This window comes from Phyllobates terribilis, unplaced genomic scaffold, assembly GCF_046119375.1.
Source record: "Phyllobates terribilis strain yellow unplaced genomic scaffold, ASM4611937v1 Scaffold_10__3_contigs__length_209671492, whole genome shotgun sequence".
Classification (NCBI taxonomy): Eukaryota; Metazoa; Chordata; class Amphibia; order Anura; family Dendrobatidae; genus Phyllobates; species Phyllobates terribilis.
In genome coordinates this window covers 144,250,378-144,259,273 of record NW_027362770.1, presented here as the reverse complement: position 1 = coordinate 144,259,273, position 8,896 = coordinate 144,250,378, and positions in this window count along the sequence as shown.

Below are 8,896 nucleotides of genomic sequence, written 5' to 3'. Positions count from 1 at the left end.
TAACACTGCTCCCCAGTATAACACTACTCACCAGTATAATAACACTGCTCACCAGTATAATAACACAGCTCACCAGTATAACACTGCTCACCAGAATAACACTGCTCACCAGTATAATAACACTGCTCCCCAGTATAACACTGCTCACCAGTATAACACTGCTCACCAGTATAACACTGCTCACCAATATAATAACACTGCTCACAAGTATAATAACACTGCCCCCAAGTATAACACTAATCACCAGTATAACACTGCTCCCCAGTATAACACTGCCCCCAGTATAACACTGCTCACCAGTATAACACTGCTCCCCAGTATAACACTGCTCACCAGTATAATAACACTGCTCACCAGTATAACACTGCTCGCCAGTATAACAATGCTCCCCAGTATAATAACACTGCTCCCCAGTATAATAACACTGCTCCCCAGTATAACACTGCTCACCAGTATAACACTGCTCCCCAGTATAATAACACTGCTCCCCAGTATAACACTGCTCACCAGTATAACGCTGCTCACCAGTATAACACTGCCCACCAGGATAATAACACTGCTCACCAGTATAACACTGCTACCCAGTATAACACTGCCCACCAGTATAACACTGCTCCCCAGTATAATAACACTGCTCACCAGTATAATATCTGCTCCCCAGCATAACACTGCTCACTAGTATAACACTGCCCACCAGTATAATAACACTGCTCACCAGTATAACACTGCTCACCGGTATAATAACACTGCTCCCCGGTATAATAACACTGCTCCCCAGTATAACACTGCTCACCAGTATAATAACACTGCTCACCAGTATAACACTGCTCCCCAGTATAACACTGCCCACCAGTATAACACTGCTCACCAGTATAATAACACTGCTCCCCAGTATAACACTGCTCACCAGTATAATAACACTGCTCCCCAGTATAACACTGCTCACCGGTATAATAACACTGCTCCCCGGTATAATAACACTGCTCCCCAGTATAACACTGCTCACCAGTATAATAACACTGCTCACCAGTATAACACTGCTCCCCAGTATAACACTGCCCACCAGCATAACACTGCTCACCAGTATAATAACACTGCTCCCCAGTATAACACTGCTCACCAGTATAATAACACTGCTCACCAGTATAACACTGCTCACCAGTATAACACTGCTCACCGGTATAATAACACTGCTCTGCTCACCAGTATAATAACACTGCTTCCCAGTATAACACTGCTCACCAGTATAACAGTGCTCACCAGTATAATAACACTGCTCACCTGTATAGCACTGCTCCCCAGTATAATAACACTGCTCCCCAGTATAATAACACTGCTCACCAGTATAATAACACTGCTCCCCAGTATAACACTGCTCACCAATATAACACTGCTCACCAGTATAATAACACTGCTCACCTGTATAACACTGCTGCCCAGTATAACACTGCTCACCAGTATAACACTACTCACCAGTATAATAACACTGCTCACCAGTATAGCACTGCTCACCAGTATAATAACTGCTCCCCAGTATAACACTGCTCACCAGTATAACACTGCTCACCAGTATAATAAAACTGCTCACCAGTATAACACTGCTCACCGGTATAATAACACTGCTCACCAGTATAATAACACTGCTCCCCAGTATAACACTGCTCACCAGTATAACACTGCTCACCAGTATAATAACACTGCTCCCCAGTATAACACTACTAACGAGCATAACACTGCTCCCAGTATAATAACACTGCTCCCCAGTATAACACTGCTCCCCAGTATAACACTGCTCACCAGTATAACACTGCTCACCAGTATAATAACACTGCTCACCAGTATAACACTGCTCACCAGTATAATAACGCTGCTCACCAGTATAACACTGCTCACCAGTATAACACTGCTCACCAGTATAATAACAGCTCCCCAGTATAACACTGCTCACCAGTATAACACTGCTCACCGGTATAATAACTACTCCCCAGTATAACACTGCTCACCAGTATAATAACACTGCTCCACGGTATAACACTGCTCACCAGTATAAAAACACTGCTCACCAGTATACCACTGCTCCCCAGTATAACACTGCCCACCAGTATAATAACACTGCTCCCCAGTATAATAACACTGCTCACCAGTATAATAACACTGCTGCCCAATATAATAACACTGCTCACCAGTATATTAACACTGCTCCCCAGTATAATAACACTGCTCCCCAGTATAATAACACTGCTCACCAGTATAATAACACTGCTCCCCAGTATAATAACACTGCCCACCAGTATAATAACACTGCTCACCAGTATAACACTGCTCACCAGTATAATAACACTGCTCACCAGTATAACACTGCTCACCAGTATAATAACACTGCTCCCGAGTATAACACTGTTCACCAGTATAATAACTGCTCCCCAGTATAACACTGCTCACCAGTATAATAACACTGCTCTCCAGTATAACACTGCCCGGAATATAACACTGCTCCCCAGTATAACACTGCTCACCAGTATAACGCTGCTCACCAGTATAACACTGCCCACCAGTATAATAACACTGCTCACCAGTATAACACTGCTACCCAGTATAACACTGCCCACCAGTATAACACTGCTCCCCAGTATAATAACACTGCTCACCAGTATAATAACTGCTCCCCAGCATAACACTGCTCACTAGTATAACACTGCCCACCAGTATAATAACACTGCTCACAAGTATAACACTGCTCACCGGTATAATAACACTGCTCCCCGGTATAATAACACTGCTCCCCAGTATAACACTGCTCACCAGTATAATAACACTGCTCACCAGTATAACACTGCTCCCCAGTATAACACTGCCCACCAGTATAACACTGCTCACCAGTATAATAACACTGCTCCCCAGTATAACACTGCTCACCAGTATAATAACACTGCTCACCAGTATAACACTGCTCACCGGTATAATAACACTGCTCCCCGGTATAATAACACTGCTCCCCAGTATAACACTGCTCACCAGTATAATAACACTGCTCACCAGTATAACACTGCTCCCCAGTATAACACTGCCCACCAGCATAACACTGCTCACCAGTATAATAACACTGCTCCCCAGTATAACACTGCTCACCAGTATAATAACACTGCTCACCAGTATAACACTGCTCACCAGTATAACACTGCTGACCAGTATAACACTGCTCACCGGTATAATAACACTGCTCACCAGTATAATAACACTGCTCCCCAGTATAACACTGCTCACCAGTATAACAGTGCTCACCAGTATAATAACACTGCTCACCTGTATAGCACTGCTCCCCAGTATAATAACACTGCTCCCCAGTATAATAACACTGCTCACCAGTATAATAATACTGCTCCCCAGTATAACACTGTTCACCAATATAACACTGCTCACCAGTAAAATAACACTGCTCACCTGTATAACACTGCTCCCCAGTATAATAACACTGCTCACCAGTATAATAACACTGCTGCCCAGTATAACACTGCTCACCAGTAAAATAACACTGCTCACCAGTATAGCACTGCTCACCAGTATAATAACTGCTCCCCAGTATAACACTGCTCACCAGTATAACACTGCTCACCAGTATAATAACACTGCTCACCAGTATAACACTGCTCACCGGTATAATAACACTGCTCCCCAGTATAACACTGCTCACCAATATCACTCTGCTCACCAATATAATAACACTGCTCACCAGCATAACACTGTTCACCGGTATAATAACACTGCTCACGAGTATAACACTGCTCACCAGTATAAAAACACTGCTCACCAGTATAATAACTGCTCCCCAGTATAACACTGCTCACCAGTATAACACTGCTCACCAGTATAATAACACTGCTCCCCAGTATAACACTGCTCTCCAGTATAACACTGCTCTCCAGTATAACACTGCTCACCAGTATAACCCGGCTCCCCAGTATAACACTGCTCCCCAGTATAACACTGCTCACCAGTATAATAACACTGCTCCCCAGTATAACACTGCTCACCATTATAACACTGCTCACCAGTATAACACTGCTCCCCAGTATAATAACACTGCTCACCAGTATAACACTGCTCACCAGTATAATAACTGATCCACAGTATAACACTGCTCACCAGTATAACACTGCTCCCCAGTATAATAACTGCTCCCCAGTATAACACTGCTCACCAGTATAATAACACTGCTTCCCAGTATAAGAATGCTCACGAGTATAACACTGCTCCCCGGTATAACACTGCTCCCCAGTATAACTCTGCTCACCAGTATAATAACACTGCCCCCAAATATAACACTAATCACCAGTATAACACTGCTCCCCAGTATAACTCTGCTCACCAGTATAATAACACTGCTCCCCAGTATAACACTGCTCACCAGTATAATAACACTGCTCACCAGTATAACACTGCTCCCCAGTATAATACTGCTCACCAGTATAACACTGCTCACCAGTATAATAACACTGCACACCAGTATAACACTGCTCACCAGTATAATAACACTGCTCACCAGTATAACACTGCTCCCCAGTATAACACTACTCACCAGTATAATAACACTGCTCACCAGTATAATAACACAGCTCACCAGTATAACACTGCTCACCAGAATAACACTGCTCACCAGTATAATAACACTGCTCCCCAGTATAACACTGCTCACCAGTATAACACTGCTCACCAGTATAACACTGCTCACCAATATAATAACACTGCTCACAAGTATAATAACACTGCTCCCCAGTATAACACTGCTCACCAGTATAATAACACTGCTCGCCAGTATAACACTGCTCCCCAGTATAACACTGACCACCAGCATAACACTGCTCACCAGTATAATAACACTGCTCCCCAGTATAACACTGCTCACCAGTATAATAACACTGCTCACCAGTATAACACTGCTCACCAGTATAACACTGCTGACCAGTATAACACTGCTCACCAGTATAACACTGCTCACCAGTATAACACTGCTCGCCAGTATAACAATGCTCCCCAGTATAATAACACTGCTCCCCAGTATAATAACACTGCTCCCCAGTATAACACTGCTCACCAGTATAACACTGCTCCCCAGTATAATAACACTGCTCCCCAGTATAACACTGCTCACCAGTATAACGCTGCTCACCAGTATAACACTGCCCACCAGGATAATAACACTGCTCACCAGTATAACACTGCTACCCAGTATAACACTGCCCACCAGTATAACACTGCTCCCCAGTATAATAACACTGCTCACCAGTATAATATCTGCTCCCCAGCATAACACTGCTCACTAGTATAACACTGCCCACCAGTATAATAACACTGCTCACCAGTATAACACTGCTCACCGGTATAATAACACTGCTCCCCGGTATAATAACACTGCTCCCCAGTATAACACTGCTCACCAGTATAATAACACTGCTCACCAGTATAACACTGCTCCCCAGTATAACACTGCCCACCAGTATAACACTGCTCACCAGTATAATAACACTGCTCCCCAGTATAACACTGCTCACCAGTATAATAACACTGCTCCCCAGTATAACACTGCTCACCAGTATAATAACACTGCTCCCCGGTATAATAACACTGCTCCCCAGTATAACACTGCTCACCAGTATAATAACACTGCTCACCAGTATAACACTGCTCCCCAGTATAACACTGCCCACCAGCATAACACTGCTCACCAGTATAATAACACTGCTCCCCAGTAAAACACTGCTCACCAGTATAATAACACTGCTCACCAGTATAACACTGCTCACCAGTATAAGACTGCTCACCGGTATAATAACACTGCTCACCAGTATAATAACACTGCTCCCCAGTATAACACTGCTCACCAGTATAACAGTGCTCACCAGTATAATAACACTGCTCACCTGTATAGCACTGCTCCCCAGTATAATAACACTGCTCCCCAGTATAATAACACTGCTCACCAGTATAATAACACTGCTCCCCAGTATAACACTGCTCACCAATATAACACTGCTCACCAGTATAATAACACTGCTCACCTGTATAACACTGCTGCCCAGTATAACACTGCTCACCAGTATAACACTGCTCACCAGTATAATAACACTGCTCACCAGTATAGCACTGCTCACCAGTATAATAACTGCTCCCCAGTATAACACTGCTCACCAGTATAACACTGCTCACCAGTATAATAAAACTGCTCACCAGTATAACACTGCTCACCGGTATAATAACACTGCTCACCAGTATAATACCACTGCTCCCCAGTATAACACTGCTCACCAGTATAACACTGCTCACCAGTATAATAACACTGCTCCCCAGTATAACACTACTCACGAGTATAACACTGCTCCCAGTATAATAACACTGCTCCCCAGTATAACACTGCTCCCCAGTATAACACTGCTCACCAGTATAACACTGCTCACCAGTATAATAACACTGCTCACCAGTATAACACTGCTCACCAGTATAATAACGCTGCTCACCAGTATAACACTGCTCACCAGTATAACACTGCTCACCAGTATAATAACAGCTCCCCAGTATAACACTGCTCACCAGTATAACACTGCTCACCGATATAATAACTACTCCCCAGTATAACACTGCTCACCAGTATAATAACACTGCTCCACGGTATAACACTGCTCACCAGTATAAAAACACTGCTCACCAGTATACCACTGCTCCCCAGTATAAAACTGCCCACCAGTATAATAACACTGCTCCCCAGTATAATAACACTGCTCACCAGTATAATAACACTGCTGCCCAATATAATAACACTGCTCACCAGTATATTAACACTGCTCCCCAGTATAATAACACTGCTCCCCAGTATAATAACACTGCTCACCAGTATAATAACACTGCTCCCCAGTATAATAACACTGCCCACCAGAATAATAACACTGCTCACCAGTATAACACTGCTCACCAGTATAATAACACTGCTCACCAGTATAACACTGCTCACCAGTATAATAACACTGCTCCCGAGTATAACACTGTTCACCAGTATAATAACTGCTCCCCAGTATAACACTGCTCACCAGTATAATAACACTGCTCTCCAGTATAACACTGCCCCCAATATAACACTGCTCCCCAGTATAACACTGCTCACTAGTATAACGCTGCTCACCAGTATAACACTGCCCACCAGTATAATAACACTGCTCACCAGTATAACACTGCTACCCAGAATAACACTGCCCACCAGTATAACACTGCTCCCCAGTATAATAACACTGCTCACCAGTATAATAACTGCTCCCCAGCATAACACTGCTCACTAGTATAACACTGCCCACCAGTATAATAACACTGCTCACAAGTATAACACTGCTCACCGGTATAATAACACTGCTCCCCGGCATAATAACACTGCTCCCCAGTATAACACTGCTCACCAGTATAATAACACTGCTCACCAGTATAACACTGCTCCCCAGTATAACACTGCCCACCAGTATAACACTGCTCACCAGTATAATAACACTGCTCCCCAGTATAACACTGCTCACCAGTATAATAACACTGCTCACCAGTATAACACTGCTCACCAGTATAATAACACTGCTCCCCAGTATAACACTGCTCTCCAGTATAACACTGCTCTCCAGTATAACACTGCTCACCAGTATAACCCGGCTCCCCAGTATAACACTGCTCCCCAGTATAACACTGCTCACCAGTATAATAACACTGCTCCCCAGTATAACACTGCTCACCATTATAACACTGCTCACCAGTATAACACTGCTCCCCAGTATAATAACACTGCTCACCAGTATAACACTGCTCACCAGTATAATAACTGATCCACAGTATAACACTGCTCACCAGTATAACACTGCTCCCCAGTATAATAACTGCTCCCCAGTATAACACTGCTCACCAGTATAATAACACTGCTTCCCAGTATAACAATGCTCACGAGTATAACACTGCTCCCCGGTATAACACTGCTCCCCAGTATAACTCTGCTCACCAGTATAATAACACTGCCCCCAAATATAACACTAATCACCAGTATAACACTGCTCCCCAGTATAACTCTGCTCACCAGTATAATAACACTGCTCCCCAGTATAACACTGCTCACCAGTATAATAACACTGCTCACCAGTATAACACTGCTCCCCAGTATAATACTGCTCACCAGTATAACACTGCTCACCAGTATAATAACACTGCTCCCCAGTATAACACTGCTCACCAGTATAATAACACTGCACACCAGTATAACACTGCTCACCAGTATAATAACACTGCTCACCAGTATAACACTGCTCCCCAGTATAACACTACTCACCAGTATAATAACACTGCTCACCAGTATAATAACACAGCTCACCAGTATAACACTGCTCACCAGAATAACACTGCTCACCAGTATAATAACACTGCTCCCCAGTATAACACTGCTCACCAGTATAACACTGCTCACCAGTACAACACTGCTCACCAATATAATAACACTGCTCACCAGTATAATAACACTGCTCCCCAGTATAACACTGCTCACCAGTATAATAACACTGCTCACCAGTATAACACTGCTCCCCAGTATAACACTGACCACCAGCATAACACTGCTCACCAGTATAATAACACTGCTCACCAGTATAACACTGCTCACCAGTATAACACTGCTGACCAGTATAACACTGCTCACCGGTATAATAACACTGCTCACCAGTATAATAACACTGCTCCCCAGCATAACACTGCTCACCAGTATAACAGTGCTCACCAGTATAATAACACTGCTCACCTGTACAGCACTGCTCCCCAGTATAATAACACTGCTCCCCAGTATAATAACACTGCTCACCAGTATAATAACACTGCTCCCCAGTATAAC